Source organism: Scomber japonicus, chromosome 22 (assembly GCF_027409825.1).
Source record: "Scomber japonicus isolate fScoJap1 chromosome 22, fScoJap1.pri, whole genome shotgun sequence".
Classification (NCBI taxonomy): domain Eukaryota; kingdom Metazoa; phylum Chordata; class Actinopteri; order Scombriformes; family Scombridae; genus Scomber; species Scomber japonicus.
In genome coordinates, this window is record NC_070599.1 from 24,287,033 (window position 1) to 24,308,574 (window position 21,542).

The 21,542-nt window shown below is 37.9% G+C and overlaps 1 protein-coding gene and 1 long non-coding RNA gene across 2 annotated transcripts in view; both read right to left on the reverse strand.

The window, feature by feature from the left end:
- The window catches only part of LOC128384063 (uncharacterized), a 111,380-nt gene that overhangs the window by 69,725 nt on the left and 20,113 nt on the right, over positions 1–21,542 (reverse strand). The window lies entirely within an intron of this gene.
- LOC128384206 (uncharacterized) lies at positions 12,569–13,478 on the reverse strand. Its single transcript, XR_008324080.1, has 3 exons — positions 13,446–13,478; positions 13,185–13,277; positions 12,569–12,791 (listed from the first exon to the last, which is right to left on the reverse strand). It is a non-coding gene; the product is annotated as an uncharacterized LOC128384206 (long non-coding RNA).

A 21,542-nucleotide genomic window follows, 5' to 3' on the forward strand; every position in this document is an offset into this window, starting at 1 on the left:
TAAGTTAAATAAAGTTAAGATGATGTATGGATCCATTAAGTCTGCCTCAAACAGCAGAGATGATGAGACATTAAATAAAGACAAAATGATGAAGATGAAGAAATGAACCTCTTTGTTCTTGGTCTCCAGATTCTCCTTCAGGGTCTGCAGGTCTCTCTCCCTCCACTGAATCTCTTCATGGACCTTCAGCAGCTTGTTGAGGAGATCACATTCAGCTTGTTTGTTTTCAACCTGAAGAATTAAAAGAAAATAGAGTAAATACTTTCAAACAAACAATAACATGAAGAGTGTAAGTAAACTAACAGTCGAGCGGATATTTTAGTATTTTGTACACTCTGGTTAATAAAGGACAAAATTAATGTGAATTCTGTGTGACAAATGCATTTTTTTGAGACTTAAACTCTTAAATATTTAACTTGCTCTTGGTTTCTCTTCCATCCACTGAAAATGACTCTATTGGGAAAAAAGAAAAGAAGTGTTTTAACTTTAAAAAGTTTTCTTTTTTCCCTTGTTCTGTTCTGATACTTACTGTGAGCGTGTTTCCATCTGTTCCTGTTGCGTTGAGAGGCTGCATTTCATGTTCTCCGTCAATTTCATCCCTGGAGCTTCTCTTGCTCTCTGTTTAAAAATAAAGGCAGTGACATTAAATTATAGGAGACTCTTACTTTCATCTCAGGAAGTTTGATATCAGTGTAACATGAGATATAAGAAGTCTGACAATTAGACTGTAATAACCAAATAAGTTATTAAGATAGAAATCTCTAAATATCAGAATTTTCATTCAAACCAGTAAGAAAAGCTTGCATTTTTCAGAGCACTGCAATTCATTTGTGACTTACTGATCAAGTATTGTCTCCATTTCCATCCAAAGAAGAAAACCATAACCACGATGCAAACAGCCAAACCAAGAGCCAAACCGATTATGGCAGGAAAAATCTTAAATAAATCATCTGCAAATGATACAACACACTGAATAGCATGTAATTTATTCAACAGTGGACCTCAGCTATTTGAAAGTAAAAACCAGCTTTTGAGACTTAAAATGGTCGCTTTTACCTGGAAGAATAATGTGTGTCTCTCTGATCTGGTTGATCTTGCTCTGTTGGACTCTACAGGTGAAGCTGTTGCTGTGTCTCTTCTCCACAGTCACTCTGCTGCTGACAGTATAGAGACCATCAGGACCTCTGACTGTCTCTGTGGGTTCAGCAGAGAGGAGGTTTCCCTCACTGTCCAGCCAGAAGACCTCGGGCTGTGGATGCCAGCCTTTAGACTCACACTGTAACACCACTCCTCCTCTGACTCTGTGAATTCCTGACAAACTGATGACAGGTGAGGACACAGCATCTGATCCTGAGGGGAAAAACCCTTTTTACACAATGGTAAACAAACAATCACCAAATAAATAAGTAATAATGATCCCCAAATATAAAGGAACAACTGTAAAGCTAATTTAATGTGGTAATATATATGTTCTGTGTCTGATGATCATATCTTATTGTTGCCAATGATGAAAGTGGGAATTTCAAAAACATTTGTAGCTATGAACACTGGCTGTATTTAATGATTTTTCAGGGAATTTAGCAGAACTCAGTCTTGTTCTATATCAGGGATCCTCAAACGGCAGACTCCGCATCCGGACTATCTGCGGACCCTGGTCTAATCTTAAAAAAAGAAAAATCTTGCATAAAATATTATTATTAAATGTGAGTGTTCATGCGACTCGGAATTATCCGTTTTCTCACTGGTATGGATGTGTGAATCCAATCCTTCACCGTGTGTATTTTGATCTCCATGCCAACAAGATGATAGGCAGCGCAACCCACATTTTTACTTCCGCTTTTGAAACAGTTCGTTCACTTTTGATGCACAGCACTAAGAACAGCACTACAGTTCTTTCCTCCTTTCTTGTGTCCTTTGTGCCTGTAGTCTGTATTTTAAAAGAAAAGTGTTGATATTTGTTTTGGATTATTTGCAGGGGTTGTGGATGTATTTTGTTTTGTTTTATATTAGTATTTATTTGAATTTATGTTAAAACGAAAAATAAGCTTTTGAGTATTTATTAAATTTGTGTTGTTTTTACGAAAAGGATTTTTTTTTCTACATTATTTTTGTTGTTTTTATGAAAAGGACATTTTGTTTTGTTGTTAAAATTAAAAATTTTCTGAGTTTCTTGAATGTCCGTCTGAAATACGTGTTCACCTGGTGAAACGTTATACATTTGCGGGAGAGTTGCTCTATAATGAGCCTGGACGACTATTTTTCGAAAATGCCTCTCACCAAGTCTAAGAAAAAGACAGCTTCGGCTGTGCATGCTAGCTGCGTTGTGGAGCCTGCTGCAGCTGAGCCCGAAGAAGCTAACGTTAGCGAGGTAGAAGACACTGCAGAGACCGAGGAAACTGGGAGTGATGTTAACCTGAGTATTCTTTCGGCTCTGAGTAAGATAACTGACAATATTACAAAGTCATTGGATGCTAACCGTGCTTGCTGCTATCCGCGAACAAACATCTTGGATGCAGGCTTTAGCAACGCAGGTTGGTGATGCTGAGACACGGATCTCAGGCGTGGAAGACACGACGTATGTGCTGCAGACTAAGGTGACACGACTCGAAAAACAAATAACCGACATGGCAGACTATATAGATGATTTAGAGAACCGCAGCCGCAGATGTAACTTTCGTCTGGTCGGCTTACCCGAGGGCACGTAGGGAAAGGATGCAGTCACTTTCATGGAGACATGGCTCCCCTCCTATCTCAACCTCACAATTAAAACTCGGAAGATAAAGTTAGACCGCGCTCACCGCTCCCTAGCACCGAAGCTGGGCACTAACCAACGCGCTAGGCCCATCATCATGAAACTTCACAACTTTGCTGATAAACAACGACTGATGGCCGCAGCCTGACGCCTCGCTACGGAGCCGGAACAGCCAGCGGACCGGATCAGAGTTTCCATCCTTAACGATTATTCGGCAGCGGCGGCCAAGAAACGCAAGGCTTTTGACGAGGAGAAGAGTTGTCTGAGGAGGAAGAATGTGGATTATGTGCTTCTGTATCCCGCCACGCTGAAGCTGACTGTCAACGGCAAGGAGAAGAGATTTAACACACCGCACGCAGCTGCGACCTACATGGAATCGCTGCCCTGAATTTCTGTAACCACTGGACTGTTCCAACATTGTGCCTGGACTATGCTTTGTGGGGTAATGTTAGTACCTGCCAAATTTAGGCGTGTGTGACTCTCTCCCTTTTCTTTCCTAATCAACCAGGTGAAATGTCCCACTCGCTGTGTGCTTGACAGACTGTGTTTTTGTCTATGAGTAGGCGTGAGTTAAACGCATGTTGCACCTGTCGGCTCTCACCGGCAGGCAGGAGAAGGTCAGTTTTTCCCTATGTTCAGTAGGGTCATTGCCAAATTTCTGTTTTTTGATTGTTTTGTTACAGCTCTTTCCTTTTATTTCTTTATTTGCCTGTTTTATATTTATCCAGAGTGTGGTGAATCTTTTGGCTATATGCTTGGTATAACATATGAATAATACTAATAATTAATAAGCTACGAGTATGCACCTAGAATATACGGGGTGTCCACAGCCCTATTAAGAGGAGAAAAATACTTGCATGTCTAAAGAAGGATGATATAGATGTCGCTATGTTACAAGAGACACATCTTGATGACACAGAGCATTTAAAGTTACAACAAGGGCCATTCGGACAAGTATTTTTCTAATCCCCCTACTAGAAGTAGGGGAGTGGCAGTGTTAATTAGGAAAAACATATCTTTTATGATATCTGACTGTGTTAAAGATCTGAAGGGTCGCTATGTGATAATTAAGGGAACTTTGCAAGGTCAAAAGATTGTAATGATGAATGTGTACTTTCCGCCTGCCCACCCAACCACCTTCCTTACCAAAATGTTTCTGGACTTAGCTCCACTCCTTTCTAACTCCACCGTTATTGTTGGTGGTGACTTTAACTTAATATTAAATCCGCTTATTGACAAATTTCCACATGGTACTGCACCCCCCTCTCCTCAGGCCAACACGCTCCATGCTCTATGTGAGGAGCTTGGGCTTATTGATGCTTGGAGGTGTACTCACCCCTCTGATAAACAATATACATTTTTCTCGGCTCCGCATAAGTGCCAAACCAGAATTGATTACTTTTTTTTGCAAAAAACTGACTTGTGTTCAGTTTTATCATGTAACATAACCAGTATAATTATCTCAGATCATGCTAGAGTAATTATGGACCTTAATCTTAAAACAGCGCTTCATCAGTCTCGTCACTGGAGACTTAATACCATTATTCTTAAAGATGAGGAATTTACTTCCACCTTTTCTACAGAACTTAAAGCATTTCTGGAAATCAACACCTCATCAGCCAGTAATGCCTCTGTTTTATGGGAAACATGCAAAGCTTACGCGAGAGGGTTAATTATTTCATACTCTGCAACAAAGAAGCGCCAAAGACTGGAGAAAAGACAAAGCATATATTGCCTCCCCGTCTCCACCATTGTGGTAAGAAATCACTACACTCTCACTACACTCAGTTCAGCGCTGAACTGCCTTCTTACTAGAGATGCAGAGAAGAAAATGAAGTGCACTAGACAGAGGTTTTATGAGCATGGAGATAAAGCAGGTAAATGTCTGGCATATTATGTTAAGAAGCGTGCAGAATCTAACACCATCGCAGCTGTATCTGATGAAGAGGGCCACAAGGTGCACGAAAATAAATTGATAAATAATTGTTTAAAGAATTTTTACAAAAATTTGTACTCTTCCGAACAAGCTCCAGAGGGGGAGCAACTAATGCACAATTTCTTTGCTCATTTTGACTTACCACAGATGTCAGAAGAGCAGAAGAGTGCCCTTAATAGTCCCATAACTAAAACGGAAGTGATTAAAGCTATTAAAACATTACAAAACGGAAAGTCACCAGGGCCTGACAATTTCTGTTGTGAATTTTATAAACAGTTCCAAAATATTCTTGTAGAACCTCTTCTTGATATGTTCAACCATTCTCTCACTACAGGAGAATTCCCACAGACACTGAGGGAGGCCAATGTTTCCTTAATTCTAAAGAAAGGGAAGTGTCCTGACTTTTGCGGATCCTACAGACCAATTGCCCTCTTTAATGTAGATAGGAAGCTGCTGTCTAAAATTTTAGCCTCTTGTTTAGAAAATCTCTTACCAGTGCTGATAAAGGAGGACCAGACAGGTTTTATAAGGGGTCAGAATTCAGCCACCAATGTTAGACGTTTGTTGAATGCTATCCTAGCTTTTAAACAAAAATCTATTAATGGTCTAGTGCTTTCTCTCGACGCAGAGAAAGCATTTGACCAAATTAAATGGTCTTACTTACTGTATACGCTGGGTAAATTTGGTTTGGGGGAGAACTTTATAAAATGGGTCAAAATTGTCTATTCTAGTCCTCAGGCAGCGGTCCTGACTAATGGATTTAGGTCTGAATACTTCAACACCTCCTCCTATTCGCTTTGGCCATAGAACCACTTTCTGAGGCCATAAGGGTGACATCCACAGTACGTACTGTAGTTTAGAGATCAGACAGCTGTGTCATAAAATAACCTTATACGCGGACGATGTTTTAATCCTTTTAAACTGACCCTGAAACATCGTCTTATTGAGGTGATTGACAGATTTGGTTGTTTCTCTGGCTGTAAGATCAATTTGGCTAAATCAGAGGCCATGCCTCTTGGTACTCTTTCAGCAATACCAACTACTGTCCCTTCCTTTCCTTTCAAATGGTCTCCCAATGGGTTTGTGTACTTAGGAATCTTCATCACCCCATCCTTCGATCAACTATACAAAGCCAACTTTCCACCCTTATTTTGTAAAATTAAGCAGGACCTAGAGCGATGGACGCCACTTCCTGTTTCCTGGTTAGGTCGCATTGCCCTGGTCAAAATGAATGTGTTGCCTAGGCTATTGTATCCTATCCAAATGATCCCTATTTTGTTTTCTAAAAGGGTATTGAAGGACATAAATGGATGGCTCAGCTCTTTTATTTGGAACAAGCGTAGACCTAGACTTAAGATGGCAGTATTACATCTACCAAGTTTAATGGGTGGCTTGGATTTACCTAATATTAAAATGTATCAACTCTGTGTCCATTTAAGATTTGTAAACGACTGGGTCAAGGGCAAAACCTCAACCTGGTTGGATATTGAGACAGCATTATCGCAGTGCAAACTAAGTGACCTATTATTCTATAATAATTCTAAAGAAATTAAAGCCTGTTGTACAAATCCTGTAACACTCAACACTCTAAAAGCATGGCGGCTTGTCCGCCGTTTTGAGGGAAGATCAAATATAACATCCATCTTTACCCCAATAATAAATAATCCTGCTTTTCCCCCAGGTTCCTCGGACCCCAGGTTTCAACAATGGTCTAATAAGAATATTAAATGTCTCAGTGACCTTTTCTCAGGTGATAAACTAATGTCATTTGAACAGCTTACTAACAGTTACAAATTGGCCAAACAAGATTTCTTTCGCTTTTTGCAAATAAGACATTATATCATTCATAGCACAACCCTTATTGATCACCTTGAAATATCTGCTGTTGAGAAAATTCTGTTTCAACAACAGCTGAAAGTGTCTCTGAGCTCATTTTACCATGTACGTAATGGTTTTTCTACTACTGATTCGCAGGGGGTCAGACGTGCGTGGGAGAGGGAGCTGTCTGTGATCATAGATGAAGAAAAGTGGGATACCATTTGGTCTCTTGCAAAAAGGATTTCAATTTGCACTCGGACAAGAGAAATACAATTTAAGATTTTACACAGATTACACATATCACCTCACTGCAAGCACCTCTTCAACCGCTCTCTCTCCCCTCTGTGTCTCAAGTATAAAACTGATGTGGGAACTTTAACTCATTGTTTCTGGTCTTGTCATAAACTTCAAAGATATTGGGTTGAAATTATAAGTGAAGTGTAGAGAATTTTTCACATTGATATAGAAATGGATCCCATATCCCTGATTCTAGGTCTTCCAAGTGACCGTCTAAAATCTGCAGTCAACAAAAGATTGTATAATAATCTAACGTTTGCAGCTAGGAAAAATATTCTCTTGCAGTGGGTCAGTGACAAGATTCCCTCTGTCAGTGGTTGGCGTAAAATAATTTTTGAACTGATCCCTCGAGAATATCTTACCAACGTCATACATTATAGCGTAGATCCATTCTACAGAGTGTGGCGCCCATTCTTAGACTACATCGGACTGGACCTTTCCTCCACTCTATTAAAGGGACTGTTGTGCACTTGAACGACATCCAGGTTCTGTAAAGCTGATCCACCACCTCTTGTACTATGCCATATGTTCATTTCCTATGTAAGAGCTGTTGTGTACGTTTTGTGTTTGTTTTGTTGTGTGTTTATTTTTTGTAGACACTGTTTTGTTGAATGGAAACAAAATCTGCAATAAAAAATAATGAAGAAAAAAACGAAGCATTTTATAGTTGAGTAATATATTCTATTTTTCTACTAGACACCACTGTATTGTTAAGTTGGTTGGCTGGTGGATAAATTGATTTGTTGTGCCTTGACCGACTAATAAACAGACCTTTGACTCGTTGAAAAAAATGTGTATTTGAGGAACACTGCTGTAGTGGTTGCAATCTAATAAGTCAGCTGATTTATGAGAGTACAGCTAACAGACTAACTATAGCCACTGTTTGGAGCAATAGACACTTTTCATCGCAGATGTTTTGACATTTTGGTTATAAAAATAACCCAGCAGTTTTAAGAGTGTAGACCATGTTATCCATTCATTCACAATGCTGAATGACAGCAGCATTTCTGGTCCATGTTTTAACTAGTTTATAACATTTAATCATGCAATTCATATTCATTTGTTGTATTAATAGTATGTATTATCTTTTTTAACAATTTTATGGCATTTTAATGTATTTCAAGACACATTATCTGTATACTGTAGACATTTTAAACATCTTATCCTGTTTTTTCTTATACAGTTTTTAACTTAAAAATTGGTGCTGACTGATAATTGTTCATATGATAATAATTGTTGTAACTATATAACAATAACACCAATATTTTATATCAAAATACAATTACTTGCTTTAGTAATTAATTACTTTTTAGCCATAGAAAGTGCACAACAGTAAGTGTTTCTAAAAACTTGTTGCATAAATAACATAATATTCAAAATAAAATAACATATAGAACGATGTGATTCATGAGAAATGAATGATATTTATTCTAAGGTATATTCAAATCACAATAAAAATGACTTACTGGCTTTATTCTTGAGTATTACTATTATAAGGATGTAGGTAACACTCCAGCACATGCAGGAGCCCCCCTAAAGGTCTGATCCTAGAATCGGCCCTGCTTTTAGGGAACTGTACATTTTTTGCTAGTATGAAAACCTCTAACATCTTTTATCCATATTTATATACTACTACTACCTACCAGCTAATCTCTATTTAAACTTCATTTAAACAGTGGTTTAAGGACTGTGGTTGTACTCTTCCTTTCTGAAGAATAATAGCTGAAAGCTGTGATGATTGATTCTACCAAGTTTCTTTTCTTTTTTGCATAGACATCACCATTCTGCACTATAAACACATATGATATATTAAAAAAATGTTTCCACTTACCAACAATAAGCTCAATGAAAGATTCTTTATTGATGTGTGGTAAATAGCATTTGTATTTTCCCTCATCAGAAAGTTTCACTTTAGAGAGTTTCAGTGAAATGTCTCCTTGCTTCAGCCTGTCGATGGACAGTGATGTTCGCCCCTTATAGGATGGATGTTTAGTACTCATGACTTCCTGACCAGCACGGCACACATGGACAAATATGGGTTTCAAGTCAGGTCTCGTCCACTCCACTATCCGTACATAAACATCCTCTGCAGGTTTCAGTTGACATGGCAAAATGATGTCACCACCAACTGTTGCCACAATTGGTTGAGATGAACCAATTAACTGGGACTGACCTGGAAAGAAATACAGATGTTCATTTCTACCGTAAGAGCTAGAAAGTTAAATCTGTTCATCTCTTTGAGACTTTGATTTTAAATCAATCAGAAGTGTAGTACCTGCCAACCATTGGACAGTTTGCTGACAAGTAAACATCCATGTATCAAAGGTTTTCACATCAATATACTATGAAAAGAGTTTGGGGTTTTTTTGTTGCCGACTTTATAGACTTGGCTCAAAAAATGGTTAAAAAATGTTCAGCAGATGGCCATCTGTCCACATAAGATGAATCCTGAGTTTGGTGACTCTCTGGCTTTCTCTCTAGTGTCACCACGAGGTTCACATTTATAATTTGGAATGAAATGTCTTGGTTACTGTTGGATGGATTGCCACAAAATTTGGTACAGATATTCCTGTTTCATTGAGGATAAATTGTAATAACTTTGGTGATAACTTTTCATCTACACAATCAGAAAGGCAAAATGAACCTGAGTCCACGTTAGTATTTAAGTTACCTCTACATGAGTGTGTTAATAGAAGATGGAGAACCAAAACACAGAGGATTTTGAGCGGAGATTGAAGGGACGGTCTGTTCATCTGGTGAAACATCCTGCAGGTCTGAAATTTGGAAAGAAATCATTGATACAATAAATGGAAATATGCTTTAGATTTGGTATTTAGGATAAATGTAATTCCCGAGCAGGCTTAAAAATAAAATGTTTTTTCCATTTGTTTGTTTATCTATTTATTCATTTATTGGACTTGACTAGCCCTTTTTTTCCTTTTGGAATTAAAAACAAAAATCATCATGATATATATATTCTTCTTATTAATCCTCTGTTTGAATTCAGACCCTCCCTGGCAAAATGCTTAATTCCTATAAAAGTAGAACTTACAAAAAATGGTAACATGTCCATTAATGGTGTCAAATGTTCAATTCTGTCAGTGCAGATAAACCTATAGAAAGTTCTGTAGCTGTCAAAATGTATACAATACCGTCCATGTATTTCAATATTAAATATTATTATTATATATATTATTATTTTTCTGTTTTATGTAAAGCACATTGAATTGCCATTGTGTATGAAATGCGCTATATAAATAAAACTGCCTTGCCTTGCCTTGCCTTAAAGTAGAGTTATACTTTCACTTTTGCTTCCAGCATGGTTTCTTACTGAATCTTTAAATATTTTGGCACTGCTGGACTTGTCTCATCTTTTATCCTTCATTATAATCCTCTCTATGTTACAAAATCTATATCCAAACCATAGGCTGTTTGAATGTTATAATAATTGTCATATTACAATCACATGACCTTTGAAATACGTTTCATGTGTAGTTACAGTTTCTCTCACACAAAGGTTTTAAAAATCAGAGTACTACTTCAGAGCTCGGTCTGAATACAGACCCACTGCTACTGTAAATAAAGTGAGACAGAGTTTTAAAATACAAGTTAGATGAAACATGTAGAAAATGCTAAATTAAATCCACAAGACTTACCTGACGTTTTTCATCAGGCTGCACAATTAAAGTCTGTAAATCACTGACAGGCTCCAGACCTAAATTGCCCTGGCTTATCAGCTACTGATTCGTTATGCATTGGATTGAGTGTGTACTTTAAACAAGACCGCAACAGCCATGCTTTACTTCTCTTTGACTTCCAAGTTTGGCCATTCAGTGTTTTTCCTGCTATTGTGTTGTTCAAGTGTGGAACAACAGCAACAAGGTTACCATTAGAATCACATTGATAAGAAAGCCAAAGCATGTGATACATAAATAAACATTAAACATTATATGGTGATTTAGCTCTTCTTTTCTAAGATGAGGTATACGTGTTATCAGTGGTTATCAGACTCATAGATATGAGGCTACTAAACCTACTAGTAGGTTCAGAAGGGCATCCACCATCCACCCTTTGAGTTACAGATGCCATCCAACAGTGGTATGAAGGAAGTGTCTTTTTAAAAAATGTGTCAAGCACTATGAATAAGTCCACATAATAAGAGTGGGAATGGTACTACAAAATGCAGGATGCCAGTTGAAGTGACTTAGTTCAGATGACGTCAATATAAGATGAATAGAAGATGATTTTTCACTTGATGTGTGCAAACGGTTAATTAGCAACCTGCAAGTTGTAAGCAAAAGGCCACCTTTCACCTCCTTTTGGACATTTTTACCAAATTTCACTGCATTCATAACCAGTGGTTGCCACGTTTGATCATGTTTCAAGTGATCATTTTAACCCAAACCATGATGTGTTCCTTAATATTACCAAGTGTTTTGTGCCTAAACCTAACCAGGCCTTTTGTAGTATAATGTTACCTGCTGTAAGTGCCAGTTAGTATTCACCTACTATGTACATATACCAATGAAAAGAAATACCATGTCTATTAATAATAAGTCCAAGGGAGCACATATAAGGAAAATAAAATTGGTCCCAAAACTCACCGCTGTGGGACAACATACTTAACAGAAGCAAAAGATCATATGTGGCCATTATTGGAGGCACAGAACCACATTTTTGACAGATATAAGGAAAACTAATCTATGGCTGTGCCAGATATTCCTACCCAGTGCCTCAGCCTGCCTAATACACTGTAAACCCGGATAAGTTGATTGTACTCAAACCGTTTGCGTCAAGTGATTGCCTCAAATGGTTTGAGTTATTAAAAGTGGAGAAAATTATTTTGTTTAAGTACAGTCAACTTAAATGTACAATAGTCAGAATTTATGTTTTTAAGTTATGTACACTTAAATGGTTTAAGTAATCAACAATCTTAAAATAGAATAAAATTGTGGAGTCTACTTAAAAGTAGTATAGTCAAAACTTAATATTATAAGTTTAATATACTTGAAATCCTAGTTTTATTAAAATATGAATTCATTAATTAAATTAAAATATTATGTTTGGTACAAGAAAATTCCAATTAAATTCTTCTTTTGTCAATGAACACATAAAGCAGTACATTTTATTTTTTTTATTTAAATATACAACAAAGCAACAGATATGTAACAATGCTCTGAGTGAAATAACAGGTGCAAATCCAAAATTAGACCTTGTTTTCATAAAATTATCAAAATGGGTTTTTGCCAACAGTTACAACAGTATATTTTACTTTTTTCTGCAGATATTACCTAACAGGACCTTGCAGCACATAGAACATGTGTATTAAATTATAAACGATTTCCATGTCCTTCCAAATACGATGACAGCACAGTTTTTTAATTACTTGTTCTGTGAACAATTTTAAAGTTTGAAAAAGAACCTAACACAACAAAGCAGACATTAAGAACAAGTGAGGACATTAGTTGCTAGAAAAAAAACCTGAAACTTTCTAACATGTGTCCTCTGTAGAATTATTTCAGTAAAAAACAACAGTAGATACATGCAGTACAAGATTTATCACATAGAAAATACAAGAATATTTGCTTTAGTGACTGCAATGTATTTGTGCAACAATCTAGACACAAACATGAAGAATTGTGCCATGAACGTGAATGTGTCTTACACTGCAAGGTCATTCTTCAGCTTTTGAACCTTTGGAGGTAGCTCACTTCGACCCAAATTTAGCATTACCTGCTGGATGAAGGTAAAAGTGTTTCTCAAGCACTTTGGGTACTGCAGGTGGAGTGCATAGGTAAAACCAAACAAGAGGCACATTGCTTGAGGTAGGTTGGTGAGTACATCCATGACAAGGCTGCCCTCTAGGATGATCCCCACTCTTGAGGGGTTTAGTTGTGGCAATGCTGAGCTTGCTGGGTTTGCAGCGCTGGTGTCCTCATAGCAGAGGATTCCCACTGGAATGTTTATGGAATCTCCCTCATTAAGAGCCTATGGTGAGAGAAACAAGACAAAAAGAAGATATCCAGGTTAACAGCAATTTGTCTACAATCAGCTGTATGGTCTTCACAAACATTATGATTTTTGTAATTCACAGTGGGTTTTTTTCCCCATAATGTTGTATAGACAAGCTGTTAGAAGCATTTTTGTGTGGTCCTGTATAGGTGTCTGTTGTTGTGTAGATCCCATGTTGTGACAGTCGGTGCTGTATTGGACAATGTGATGTGTGAATGGTAAAGATAGAGAAAGGTTCATTTCTCTTCAGGTGCACTTTTTTGACCAGATTTTTAGTGGCCTATTATTAATTATCATAACCCATCATCCCCACAAAACATAGGAGAATGGAAAAACTGATTCAAACAACAATCAAAAAATTTTACTCACCAAACTGCTCTTAAAGAACATAGATGCATCATCCCCAAGAATGACTGGAAGTCCTCTCAGGACAAGGCATCTAATTGCTGTTGGGTCAGTGCTCTGCAAAGAGGTATAATGCACTATTAAATGAAAAACAAATATATCTTATATCCGTGTATTTGTTCATATAGAAGTGGGAGAGTTAGCGTTTGTAATATGGATGAACTAAACATCAATATATACAAAACAACAATATCATTACATGATAAAATCTAAATATCAACCCACCGTTGTCTGTTGTAGCAGGTCAGCTAACTGCTTGCCTATCCGACCTGTCTTCCTCTTGAAGATTTCCATCAAGCTTGGACACAAATCATCAAGAACACCAAAGAACTCTTCTTTAAGATTTCTTCCAACAACCCTGTTAAACTCCAAGTACACCTGAGAAATATAAAATGAGCTCAACTTTGATATTCAGGCATAGTTACTTATTACACTAATAAACCTCTCTGAACATGTTGTCTAATGATGTGTGTAACACAAATAAGACAAGACTTGCATTTCCAAAGCATTTTAGTATGGCTTTAAACAAAAATAGCATGGCAAATGAGGCTAATGCTAAACGTTGGCATTTTTAAAAAAATATGTTGAATAATTTGAATTTTCCACTACTGTTGCAGAACTGTATGTAGTGAACACACAAGTAGAGAGAACTTCTCTAAAAACACAATGCTGCAATTGCCCAATGTTTAAAATTTACCTGATTTCTACACACATTCAAATTTACATGTTTCAAACAAAAGTTCCAGTTTCAAATTAGTAGTACTTGAATAGAAAAAACAACTCACCTCATTCAGGCAGAAAATGGCATCCTCTTTACAGCAGCCAAACTTGAAAAAAACTGAAAAATGCAGGCAGAGCATGTATCGTCCGAGGAGCATGCAAAGTGCAAAGATTAAATTGGATAAAATTCGAAAATGGCAACTTCTCTGTAACCTCCGATGGACAAGTACGGACTTGTTTTGTGTTTTGAGCCAATCACAACAGGGCAGCAATGTGGCCTGATGTAAAAATTGATAGTTTAAGTTTATTAAACTTATAAAAATGAGTACACTCAATGACTGTCTCAAACACTCTTTATATACTCATACTGTTTAAGTAATGCAATAAAACTCATTTTTAAAAGTGGTATTAACTCAAACTGTTTGATTAGAATGAACTTTCGGGTTTACAGTGTAGTATGCTATGGTTGACAGTATCAAAGGCAGCAGTAAGGTCCAAAAGAACAAGGACTGAGACATATTTTTCTAAACTTTTTGAAATAAAAGGAGGCTTGGTGATAGGGGTGGGCGATATATATCATCCACGATAATATTGTGATTGTTGTTTTAACAACGTGCAAATTTACATTATTGAATATTTAAATGACTTCACAAAAACAATTGAAAACCCACGTTGAAACCCTACACATTCACTGAACAAGAGGTGTGTGCAGCAGAGCAAGATTCACAGTCACATGATCACTCGTGGGCCTTTGTGTTCACATGATCTCTCAGTGGCAGGTTCCCTTCATCATGCAAACACCTCCAGCCTCGTAATCTATTTTAGATGATTTAGTTGCAAGACGTGGATCTACCTCATTTGCATGGAAGTGGTTTGGTTTTAAAAAGACAGATGTTGCTCAAAAGACAAATGTGTCAGAAACCTGTTGCTGTTAAAAAAAAAAAGAAAACGCTAAATCGGCTAAGGTACCTGTTGCACAACACACTCAACAAACTTTAGCAGATTCATTCAGCAGAAAAGTGCCTTACGACAAGAAAAGCAACCGATGGCAAGACATAACAAATGCTATCAGCAATTATATAGCAAAGAAATGGTGCCGATTCAGGTGGTGGAGAGAGATGACTTTAAACAACTAGTGGACCTGAGATATAAAGTGCCTAGTTGGAAATATTTCAGCTAAACTGCTCTGACCAACTTGCATGGTTCATGTCGCCAAACTCTGATGAATAAACTGCAACAATGATGGATTTATGGTTGAGCAGAACATCCAAGCCATACCTCTCCTTGGAGGTGCATGTCATCGACGGCAACTTAAGAGCTACTGTTTGCAAACTTAATACTTCCCAGATTACCATAAAGGCAACATCATTGCCCAAGGTCTGAAAGATGCCTTCATGTCATGGTCGATGAGTGAAGATAGTGTGGTTTGCATGACAAGGGGGCAAGCATTGTCAGTGTACTCCGAATTAACAACTGGATGAAACCACAGACTGCATATTGCCATTGGTGAGCAGTGTTGAGCACGTTACTTTGAAAAGGTAATTATTTATAGTTACTCATTACTTCTCCCAAAATGTATTACGTGGTTGACGCAACTCTGCAGCATCGGGAGCAGTGCCTCTGGATTGGCAGACCAGGGTGGTGGTCCCTGTTTTTAAGAAGGGGGACCGGAGGGTGTGTTCCAACTATAGGGGGATCACACTCCTCAGCCTCCCTGGTAAGGTCTATTCGGGGGTGCTGGAGAGGAGGGTCCGTCCGCTAATCGATCCGAAAGGCAAAGCTGGGTAGTGACCGAAAGAACAAGATCGCAGGTACAAGCGGGTGAAATGAGTTTCCTACGCAGGGTGGCTGGGCTCTCCTTTAGTGATTGGGTGAAAAGCTCGGTCATCCGGAGGGAGCTCGGAGTAGACCCGCTGCTCCTCCACGTCGAGAGGAGCCAGATGAGGTGGCTCGGGCATCTAGTCAGGATGCCTCCCGGACGCCTCCCTGGTGAAAAAGTTCTGATGTAACTTCAGTTCAAGCTCTAAGTAAGTTACTTACTGCAACAGAAACTGTAACTGCAATGAGATCAAGGTGCAGTATCATGGCTATGTTGGTAGGTGCCACTCCATGACCAGTGCACAATACACCTGTTCATCAGTAACAATCCCAATATATGCGTATTGCCCATAACCATCATTTATGGCATCTGAAAAATAATCCAGCTCAATTTTTTGGATTGTGCCAATGTGTGAAGTATCTTGGTATTTCAATTTTCTGAAGATTTTTTAAGTCTTTGAGTGATGCCAACCAAGTTACACTTGCAAAATAATTATTATAATAATATACAGTGTGATTGGGAAGGAAACAAGCCATTTCCTTTGTAAAACAGTTGAAATCTCTGGAATTCAGCAGATTTTAATGTGACAGCTACAATTCCTCTAATTCATGCGTTTTTAAGCATTGAAGATGCAATTCTCATTTCTCTTATTTACTCTTTGATGTGACAGGCTCACACTCTACAGGGACATCTTGTGGCCACAAGTTGTCAAAGTAGTACTGTTGTACTGTTACTTTTACATAATTAAAGTATTTGAATTTACTGAATATTTTGCATTTACATTAGAGAATACTGATCAGATTGCTTTCTAGGTTTTTTGCAGCATGATGTGCAGAGACTCTTCAAGTGGCAGGGGCCAAAAAAAGTTTTTAAAAAAAGAACATCTTCACTGTCTACAGGGTAAAGGTTACGCTAACTCTAGGATTGCTTGAGCCAATCACAAAGTCAGAGATGGTTGACCCCTCTTGACTGAGAGCCTCTAACTCAACTCTAACTCCTCTAACTCAACTGTCACAGGAAGAGGAAGTTCTGAACTACGTTATATTTAACCTGCATTGTCTAATGTTCAGACAGTCAGCAGCAAGACAGCATGGGGGTCACAACTCTCTCCTTCAGACTGAGTGAGTACTCACTTGTTATGGTTTCTTCTCTTTTATAGGTTTTATATGTATAGGTTCCTGCACATCAAAGCATCTCTGATGTACAACTCTGTTCCTTTTTTTATCCAGTGATTCTTCAAATCATTCAGCTGGGGACACAAAGTCAGAAAAGTGGTAAGTAACCAGTGTTTGGGAAGTTACTCAAAAAATATAATGTATTACACATTACTTTTTAAAAAAGTAATGAGTTATGTAATTACAATACTAGTTACATTACTTCTGCGTTACTCCTTAGCAATGCCGGTGATGTTGTGTAAAAATACTATATCAACAGATAAAATAATTTGAGTGTTGACCATTATAACACCATGTTGTACAAATAATAACCGCCTCAAAATAATATATAGACAACCTGTTTCTCCTCGGAGTCAGCACTTGACTAGCCGGGCTAAAGAGCCTCTACATGGGTGCACTAGATGCCGTTTCCATCCCAACATAACACCAGTCCAGACAGCTCACCAAAGTTTTCCTGTCTATTGACGACAGTTCACTATTATCGGTACTGCTGAGTTTGTTTCTGAAAGATGGAGATTAACGAGCAATGCACAAGCTTTGGCTGCTTGGTTGGGGTCTGCACTGAGCCAGGGCACCACTATGGGTCTGTAACGCGTTACTGTAATCACATTACATTTGCTTGTAATGTCTACAGTCAGTAATCACTTTACAGTACAGTACACCCAACACTGTAAGTAACAAATACAAAATCCAAGAGATATTCTTTTTATTTGTTGTTTCTTTGCCTGCTTTAATTTAATAATCTAAAATTCCTACAATTTAGATTTTTTCAACGACTCAATTGTTAATTAATTTGTGTTGCTGGTGAAAACATGACTGTATCTTAAAAAGAAACCCAAATTAAACTGTTTCTGTCACCTACAATCATTTGTTTTGATCCAGTTCTGGATGTTTAATTTGGGACACTTTAAAAAAAAATGTTCCTCTCAGTTTCAGATGCAGTTTTTCTTCCTATCACACCAAACAGACTGCAGCACTTTGAATTAGCCTCCATTTCTCTTGACTGTAGTGGAATTGATGACTCAATTCAGTTCAGAGGGATCAGGAATAATGAGAAATTTACACCAGCATGTCAAATTCAGAGGAAACCAACAGGGCCCTTCTGCACCTTCGCTAGAGCCTATCCTGGAGACAGTGGAGAATATTGGTGTGAGACTGATGGAGGAGAGAGAACCAACAGTGTCAACATCATTGTGACTGGTACAGTATGTTCATTGTGTTTCTCATACCGCAATATATCCATTTTGAACTAAGTATCTGTGTTACCCAGTATGTCCAGTATGACAATGTATACAATTGTTTGTTCTCAGATCAACATGTTCAAGATCATCAAGGTTACTGTAAATTTGGTAAATTTTATTAAATGTATATGTTTAGAGAACCATAGAAAATGAGCAATGAGTCATCGTAAATGCCCCATGTTGCCAAAACACTCCTTATCAAGTGAGTAGATAGCTCAGCACTGTCAAACCAGAACATTTCTATGTTTGAAAATATGTGTCTGTGGTGAAAATAAAATAATTTCTGAGTTTTTCCCAGTTTTCTACTGTGTTACTGTAACATTGTAAATTTAAAATATTTCTAACTTCTTTTCAATATGTTGTATCAGCTGGTTCTGTGATCCTGGAGAGTCCTGTTCGTCCTGTGATGGAAGGAGATGATGTGACTCTGCACTGCATAGATAAGGAAAACTCCACCAACCTCCGAGCTGATTTCTACAAAGATGGAGTCCTCATGCGGAGCAGTCCTGTAGCAGAGATGACCATTAACAGTGTTTCCAAGTCTGATGAAGGACTCTACAGGTGCAGCATCTCTAATGTGGGAACATCACCAGAGAGCTGGTTGTCTGTCAGAGGTGAGACATAAGGGTGTTACAAAACAAAATATTGATTATATTTTCCTGGTTATATGGCCAGAATTCATGTAGATTATACATAATGATGTAACATTTGTTGAAAAAGTAGTTTAGTTAATATATACGTGTATACATTTTATATATATATATATATACACACACACACACACACGTGTATACACATACATACACACATACACAAATACATGTGTGTGTGCTTTCTGCTGTGTTATGTCTAAATCTTTTTACAATTTTCTACTGTATGACTGTAACAGTGTGTGCATATAACATATTTGTAACATTTTCTCAATATGTTATATCAGCTGGTTCTGTGATCCTGGAGAGTCCTGTTCGTCCTGTGACGGAGGGAGACGATGTGACTCTACGCTGCAGAAATAAGGAAAACTCCACCAACCTCCAAGCTGATTTCTACAAAGATGGAGTCTTCATGCAGAGCAGTCCTGTAGCAGAGATGACCATTAACAGTGTTTCCAAGTCTGATGAAGGACTCTACAAATGCAGCATCTCTGATGTGGGAACATCACCAGAGAGCTGGTTGGCTGTCAGAGGTGAGACATAAGAGTGTTAGAATTCATGTAGATTATACATGATGATGGTAACCCTACTTATGAGAAGAAATGATTTATTATTTGGTTGAAACTTGAGGGAATGTGCCCACTAATTTTGCAAATAGTATTACTATTAGCTCGTTAAATCATTTCTAAATGTTTTTATCTTGCCTAAATTATGACCTCATCAGTATGTGAGAATAAAGAACATAGATATATGACAAAGACTAGACCTCTGGGGTCTGTGGGCACCCCAGTTAGTAGGATAACCATTAAATAAATGTTTAATGTATCACATGGTCCTTGTAACGTGAAATTCCCCTCTTGGGATCGATTACGTCTCATCCTTTTTTTTCTTATACTCTTCGCATGTCACAAAGAAACTCAGACCTCCCATCACACCTGTCATATTTACCTCATCTTAAGGACTGTGTTCACCATTGGACTGATGGCTCTGCTGCTGCTGCTGGTTGGACTACTTCACTGTGGGAAACTCAAAGTTACATTGAATTAACTCATATCTTCTCACTATCTTGTACGATAGTTTGTTCACAAAGATGATGGAGCAGAAAACATGAAATAGTGATTTGGGTTTGACATTCCTCCAGCAGAGATAACATGAAGGCTGTTAGCATGCATTGTCTCTTCTGTTCCTGGTGAACCATCACACTTTAAATACACATCATGATGGTGTGTTGTTTATTTTTAATTTTATTTCATACTTGTATACTTCTTATCATGTTTATCAGTTGGTAGCATTGACTGATTTTTGATGAGCCTGTCGCCATATAGCAGCTTGTGCACCAGAAAGTTTTATAAGCACATGTGATAAAGATTTTTTTTAGAACTGCAAACCTGTAGCAGCTTCCATCAGACAAAATAGCAATGTAAGTGTTTCCTCCCATGCCTGTATATTTGTATGTTGGCTGTTGAGGTTAAAGTCAAACGTTGAAAACCACAGAGGCAGACGTGTCATCTTTTCAAAATGCTTCATCAGTCTTCATCTGTGTTTTATTTTAGATGCTGCAGATACAGGTGATAATTTTAGTTTCTAAGACATATGCACATAATTCAAAGAAACGTACAGAGTAAGACAGTAAGTCTGGGTATAAACTAAGGTATTAAATATTCACCCGTTCAGTGTGACACACAAGTTTTGTTAAAAAACAACTAAACTTTTTTGTCCATTTATGGAAGTTTTTTTTTACAAACACTCACTGCCTTGCACTCGGGGTTGGGAGGGTTACTTTAAAATTGTATTCATATACAGATACTAGTTACCTGTTAAAAAATGTGGTCAGTAACATAATCCAAGTACCACAATATTAAAGCAATGTAACTTGATTACTTTTCGTTACTTTACGATAACTGCATTACCAAATATGCAATAATGAAGACACAGAGCATACTTCCTTACAAAACTGGCCACTTTCAATGCAAATAAAATCCGTCACACCAAGCCTGTGGGTCTGCTGTTATCAGGTCACTCTGAACACATTTCTTTCAACCTCATCTACTCACCACAGATAACTCTCATTCTGGGATATCCATGGTTGGAGAAACACAATCCACACACAGTCAGCAGGGCTTATTTTGATTTGGAGAAACCTAACTGAATCTCTTTCCAAGTTCCCAGATCTATCCTCTGTCCCTCCTGTTTACCTGGATCTCTCAGAAGTCTTCAACAAGGCCCAAGTCACTGCTACGCCACAGCATCGTCCCTACAATTGCACTATTGATCTTTTCCTGTAGGATTTACCACGAGCGTTGGTAGTCCCTCTCAGCAACAGAGGTGGAGGCCATGAAGAGTTACATCCAGAGTTCTTTGGCTGCAGGGATTATCTGACCATCTTCTTCCCCAGCTGGCAGGCTTCTACTTTGTGGACAAGAAGGACAAGCCTATTCATCCCTACCGAGGTAAGATCACTTTTAAGAACAGGTGTCCTCTCTCTTTAATCCCTTCTCCATTTGAACTGTTGCAAGGAGCCACAATCTTCACCAAACTTGACCTCAGAAATGCTTTCTACCTGGTCAGGATTAGGGAGACGGATTAGTAGAGAACTGCCTTTTGGACTTAATAATGCTCCATCTTAAGAACTATAAGATAGTTTGGTCACAAAGAACAGGATGAAGATGATGGAGCAGAAAACATGATATAGATATATTTGGGTTTGATGTTCCTCC